Source organism: Durio zibethinus, chromosome 12, assembly GCF_047325235.1.
Source record: "Durio zibethinus cultivar Kanyao isolate XHJ-2024 chromosome 12, ASM4732523v1, whole genome shotgun sequence".
Lineage (NCBI taxonomy): Eukaryota > Viridiplantae > Streptophyta > Magnoliopsida > Malvales > Malvaceae > Durio > Durio zibethinus.
Genome location: NC_143173.1, coordinates 9,960,892 through 9,967,888, shown reverse-complemented (window position 1 = coordinate 9,967,888; position 6,997 = coordinate 9,960,892). Strand labels below are relative to the sequence as shown.

At 33.2% G+C, this 6,997-nt stretch overlaps 1 pseudogene across 1 annotated transcript; it reads left to right on the top strand.

The window, feature by feature from the left end:
* The first annotated feature begins 1,027 nt into the window (after window positions 1-1,027).
* Window positions 1,028-4,058, top strand: LOC111297101 (protein ASYMMETRIC LEAVES 2 pseudogene; annotated as a pseudogene). The gene is made up of 2 exons (XR_016326255.1): window positions 1,028-1,528; window positions 2,724-4,058. The product of XR_016326255.1 is annotated as a protein ASYMMETRIC LEAVES 2 pseudogene (transcript).
* Window positions 4,059-6,997: the final 2,939 nt, after the last annotated feature.

Genomic DNA, 6,997 nt, shown 5'->3' with positions numbered 1-6,997 from the left:
GTCCTTCCAAGAACACCCCCACATTCGGAGCTCGGCAAAAATAATTTGGATCCTATGGGCTTCTTGGTTCATGTTAGACTGGACATGATTACCACATTTGTATGGATCACTCATCTTTGCATGCATGACCTCATCTTGTTACATTTGCATGGTTTGTATAAAATTTAGCATTTACTTTCAAAGTAATTAATTTTTTTATACAAATATGGAAATCACCATTTTACATTATTATTGAGCAAATTCATACAAAATTTTAAAATTTTAACTCTCAAATGATATTTAAATAATTATAAATTATAATGTCATCAAAAGCTATATTTTTCACAGTTATCATAGTATGCCACTAAGAAGCAATGACCTAACAAAAATTATTATTTTGATTTCTCATCATAACTTGTCTATATTTTACTTTGGTCACCATCTAACTGCAATCTTCTTTACTTTATTTGGGTTTGAAACCAACAGTTTGGTAACACACATGTGAAATTAAAATTCTTAAAATTTTGAGAATTAAATACTTGACTTTTACTTTTATATAGTAACTTGGCCAAACACCCAGTGAAGATGAATCATGTATATCTTGGATTTAAGCCAACCTAATGTTGAAATTAATGTTTAATAATGTGTGCGATATCTGATATAAAAAATTACAAACTCCAAAGAGAAACGGAAGCATAAAAGGATGCTGAAAATTCGAACAGAAGTAGTTGGGTGGGTAAAACACAAAATTGGGACAGACGCACACCTGAAAGCCTAATAAAACTTAAAAGAATAGAAAGAAAAAAGGGTTGGGGAAAGATGATGGTACGAAAAGCAGTGTACAGGAAAAAAAAATGGAGGAAGGGTCATGTCATAGCAACACAACATGCCCCAAATGTCTGACAACTCTGAGTAATAATAAGAAAAAAACAAACAGCTAGCTATGCTAATAAGCGAGAGAGAGAGAGAGAGCCACTCTGTCCCCTCACCCTCAAATCACTCATTGCCTGCCTTACTCCTCTATCTCTCTTTCTCTCTCTGCTTTCTCCGCGTCCTCTTAGCCTCTTCCTCTGGGGGACTTTCCCTCTTCTCCTTCGCCGATTTTACCTCCCAAGTCCCACCCATCACACCTTCATACAAACCCTTCCCACTTTCTCTTTCTGTTTCATTGTTTCACTCTCTCCTTCCTATGCCTTGCAGCTTCATATAGTTTACTTTGCAAAGATGCATCAACCAGCGACTGCTGGTTATCATCATCTTTTTATGCACTTTCCTTGCCCCTGGGTTTCCCGGCGAACATATAGCCCGAAATCAGGTCAAATTTGCATGAACTCTTGGATATTCCCAACGCCATAAAAAGATACTACACAAGAATAGAGTTCCACCAATACTTATCCGCCATCTCTCCCTTTTTGAGGATCCACCAATACTTATCCGCCGTGTACTCCCCCATCCCATCAAGTGCAGCAAAGGAGTTCCATGAAACAAAAGAAAATATAAAATAAAAAGGTTTGACTGAAGAAATCGAAGGCACGCACGTCTAGTACAAGTACTACTCCCCTCTATCATTTTTTTTCCGTTTTTTATTTAATTTTATTAAACACCCAAGGCAAAAAGAATAAGAATAAGAGGTAACTTCATCCCGAGATCTCCCTTAGTCACAGTCAGACGCCCTTCTCTTAATCTTTTTCCCATCTCTCCTTTTCACCATATCTTTTTTTTTTCTTTTCTTCCTTCCAACCCTAAAAAATAAAGATCTGTTCTCTTTTTATTTTATTCTTTTTCTTTTCAATATAATAGCATACAATGTTAGGTTGTGAGTTCTTCAGCCGAAGATCTTGTTTCTAATTTCTAATAATATTTACCCCTCTTTGCTTAGAATAAAATTCATTCTTTTCACCTTTACATGAAAATGAAGCAGCTAGTAGTAACAATATAGTAATATTTTCTATAATATTCAAGCAAGATCTGCGAAGGCTTCTTCAAGAGATCCAATCCCATTCCCTAGCGGTAAGATCAGCCAGTCTTCCTTGCTCGTTCCCTCGTCAGCTGCTCTCCCTCCCAAAACCCTACAGGCTACAATGACTTAACTCTCTGTCTTTCTCCATACTCCAGAAACGGATTCCCTTGCGGCCATACAAATGAATATTTGTGACATGTCTGGGATTATTGCCAAGAAAATACTCTCTCGAGAATTAATTTACTTCTCCATTCATTCCATAAATAGGTCTAGAATAGAAGAATATTTGCCTTCAATTCCTTAGAAATTACCCAATTCAGAGAACAGATCTGAAGACAGAATCAGTAATTAACGGGCAGATATTGCAAGGTTAATCTTTCTTTTTTAAAAGGTTATAAAGCCGTCAACTTTCCATTTCCTCGTGTAAGATAGGTAGTAGGTTCGTTTCTCTTTCTTCACATCTATAAAAAGATTTCGAGCCCCCTTAAGCCTCGCCCGTCGCAGCCGCACCGCCACTTGAGAATTCATTTCGCACATCCTGTATTGAACTTGTTTGTTCTCAATCTACTGATTCATCTATTTTGTTATTTAGTAGGAGTGTTTTTTTTTTCCCTTTTAATTTTCTCTCTCACCTCTATTCAAAGTATAGATCAGCGTTCATCTGTGCACTATATATGGTACTGAAAGGATTTGAATAAGCTTAGAAATTCTTCCGTGGTTTGTTATTCTACTCTCATTGATGTTTAACTTATGCTTGGTTTTGGTGCATGGCATGATGTTGTAGGGAACAAGGTGAAATATGGCATCATCATCCAATTCCCCATGTGCAGCATGCAAGTTCTTGAGGCGGAAATGCCAGCCAGAGTGCGTTTTTGCGCCCTACTTCCCACCTGATCAGCCCCAAAAATTTGTCAACGTCCACAAGGTATTCGGCGCAAGCAACATCACGAAACTGCTCAACGAGTTGCACCCATCGCAGCGAGAGGATGCTGTCAATTCACTGGCATACGAGGCAGATATGCGCCTCCGCGACCCTGTGTACGGCTGCGTTGGTGTCATATCTCTCCTTCAGCACCAGCTCCGCCAACTGCAAATGGATCTGAGCTGTGCCAAGTCTGAACTGTCAAAGTACCAGAGCTTGGGCATCACCGGCCATGCTGGCCTCGTAGCGGCAGCGGCAGCAGCTGCTACAGCCACAGCCACCACACATGAGAACTTGGGGTTCAATCTGATTGGGGGCGGTGGTGGCGGAGGGCGTGAACATCATTACCACCACCAGTTTTTCCCACGGGATCATCATCAGCAGCAGATGATGAGGAGCTTTGATGCTGGCAGTAACTATGATGCAAGCCTTCTTGCCATGAACGTCTCTGCAGGGATTGGTCAACTCAGTCAGTACCAACAAACTAGAGCCGCTGCTGGAGATGACCGCAGCACCATTCATCCCTCTTAGGGTTAGGGTTTCTTTACTTCCTAATCATCACAGCCACAGGTACAGTTCATCCTCTCCATGCCACCCTATTATTATTACTTTTATTCTTATCCACTTATCCTACAATTTTGTTATTTATTTATTTATTTATTTTTATTTGAGATAAGTGGGGATTGGAAGCCATGACTATTGACTCACTGTCATAGACAAACTAGGGTTTGTACGCAATTTGCTGGAAAATGTTAAAACTAGGGTTTTAATCAAATAAGATTAGTTGAGCAGTAATTTTCTCTTTTATTGTCCCTTTTCCTCTGCTCATCACTTTGACAAGAGAAGTTTTTTGTTTTCCGTAAAATTGCATGTTATGGTCCAAACCCCACTTCTGGAAATGTGCAATTAGATTGTTTGAATAAATGATCCTCTTTATATATTTTATTTTCTTATGACAAAAGACCTTGTTACTAAAACAGCAAAGCAGATTTGATATAGCATAAGCTATAACAAGTCATTCTAATTTACAACTCATTTTTTTCTTCCTTTTTTTCATAGAAAGATTATATTATTGTTTTAAAATATTCAAAATTTTGGGTAGATAAATGATTGGATTTTTTATATAACAATTGAGTACCATAATTTTCTTTTAGTGACAATTTTTTTAATAAAATAATAATTTATTCTTTTATACTTGTACTCTACTTATTCACAGGAAATTTGCTCACATGATAGTGATTTTTAATATTTTAGTATATAAACTATGGAAGATTACTTGTCGTTTTTATTTTTCTTTTTTATAAAAATTACATATATGTATGTGGTATGTTCCTATTAAAATTATAGTATATGTGTTATATTCCTATAAAATAGTATATATAAAACAAGTGATCTTTTTATTGAAATAAGTTTGTAATTAATGTATTATTTAAAAAGGGTGAAAATATGATTTTTTTTTAATAAAAAATATGAATTTTTTAAAAGTAGCAACATAAGTTTTTTTTTCTTTGTCAAAAAAAAAAAAAAACAATTTAATTAACTTAATAAGAATCTACAAACACTCCTTAGCATCTTTTAAGGTAACAAAAAACATTTCTTACCAGGTTATTGTGAAACCCTAGTTTCAACTTTTACGCTTAACAAAGGTTAATGATAAGTAGGAAAATTTTTGCCAAATTGAAATTTTCGATTGGCTGGTAGAATGAAGTAGGGATTGTCGTGGACGTCCCATAGCAAAGGAATAAATAAGAAAAGAAAAGATCGGAAAAGATGTTCAGAAACAGTTCCCATTGTTGGCCAAAAGGCCAAATAACAAAGAAATATATATTGGACAAAGACGAATGGGCGTTAAAAAAAAAAAAAAAAATGAAGCTGCAGCACAGTCATAACTTGATCATGCACCTGTAGTAACACTCCATCTGACATTCTCAATATCATGCATGCTATTAATGTAATATAATTTCCAAAAATATATTAATATTTATTTATTTATTTATTTGCTTGTAATGCAGGTCTTAGTCTTTAATTTCAACCAAAGATTCAGCATTGAGAGACTGCCGTTTTATTTTAATTATTAATTAATAATTAAAATAGGGTCTCTTCTCTCTTCATTTTAGTTTTCGTAGACATATTTGCTAGAGATGTCCGTTTACTTTTCTCTCTATATATCAACTAATTTTAATTTAATTTATCATCATAATGTTATATTTGGGCCAAAAATGTACTTACTCCTATAGACTTATAGTAAGACCATTAGTTAGTGTTTGGTGCATAAGTTTATGATAGAATAAAATAAAATTATATTATGATTAACATTAGATTAAATAATGCTATACTATCTTGTTTTTGATGTATGTAAGGTTTAAAATATGATAATTTATTTATTAGTCAAAATTATTTTTTCTCAAAATTTATATAATTTAAATTATTTATGTAATTTTTAAGAGTATAATAAGACATATGAGTTCAATCCCTTGAATTAAAAATAATTCTCTTCACTTTGGGAGGATTGAATCATTCTATACCAAGAAAATAATTAATTCTTTTTATAATTCCATCACTTGCTTTAGATATAAAGTAAACATAGTTTAATATGATTATTATCCTATCATATCAATAATTTTATGCATCAAACATAATCTTAGTTTGTGGGACTTGGCCTCTTAAAATGTGCCATGCCAATTGCGTGGCCTACATTGTTTGTTTCTGTTTCCACTCTTGAACTTTTGTTCTTAAACAGTTCATCCTACAGTTTTTTGTTTTATTTTTCTCCTCTCTCTTGCTACATATATATTTTGGACCTATTCAACTTAAAGGTTGGCTAACGTGGAGAAACTATTTTCAATCTCATAAATTTTCTTTAAATTATTTTCCTATTAAACTTAAATATGTTTTAAATCAAATACCTCAAATATTCCCTTAACCGCATCATACATCACACAGGTCTTTATTCGGATTTTCAAGCATGTGATTGTAATGTCATGGAGACTCTGTTCATCTTATATATTATCTCTTTATGTGGTCCAACCCAATTCTAAATGATAAGAAAAAAACAAAAAAACAAAAAAACCAAAAACACGGTGCTCTTTAGTACTAAGGTTGTATAGTTTAAAGTGGAACTCTGCATGGTTTTCAATGTTCAATATTTGATTATAGCTAAAAAGATTAGATAAATACATATATAATTCTTTTTTTTTTTTTGGTTTTTGAGTTCATATATATTCTATAAAAATATTAGTGCATAATTCATAGAATGTCGACACAGGTATAAGTAAAAATTAACTGTTATACGCACATAGATTTGAAAATTTTAATGTATGAGATAACAAACCGAAATTCATTGATAATGTATTTTATATATGTATATATATATATATATATATATTATAGAAAGTTGAAATAGATAAAAAACTTTTGAATTGTGAACCGTGTGACAATAATTAATATTACTCTTTTTGTTTCAAAATTATTACCCTTCGCTGATTTTTTTATCAAATTAATTCAACTATGATTATTATTTATAATAAAATAAAAAATAAAATTTGTTTATTATGAATTTCAAAATTTTTAAAATATACTTTTTAAATTTTTACTTAAATATAATATTTTAAAAATAAAAATAAAAATTGAGTTGGTTTCAAAAAATAAAATAAAATGGGACATCAATTTATTTTGAGACAAACGAGTAGTAAATTAAATTAGTAAGAGTTTTGAGACGTAACGATTGGATGCAACAGAGCAGGATTATCTGTCGATCCTATACAACATTGAATTTGATTTGTGAAAAGGAAAGGAAAAAGAAGGGCGAACGATGGCGCATTAAATAGCAGAGTCAGGAGGGAGGGAAAGAAAAGGTATTTGATGAAGAAAACAGGAGACAAGTGAATACGACAAAGAGGAGAAAAGGGGGGGGGGGGGGGGGAGGGGGTAGGTGGGAAATTAAGCTCAGAGAAGGCATGAAAGGGCCGTTGCAGAGGAAATGTCAATAAACATGTCAATTGTCTGTCTGTCATGAGAGTAAGAAAAGAAACAAGGGCATTGAATGCTCTCACTTAATGCTTCTTTCCACTAATCTTTTGCTAACTCTAAATCCAAAGCAAAAAAATTAAATATCGCTATGCCATTTATTAGTGTAA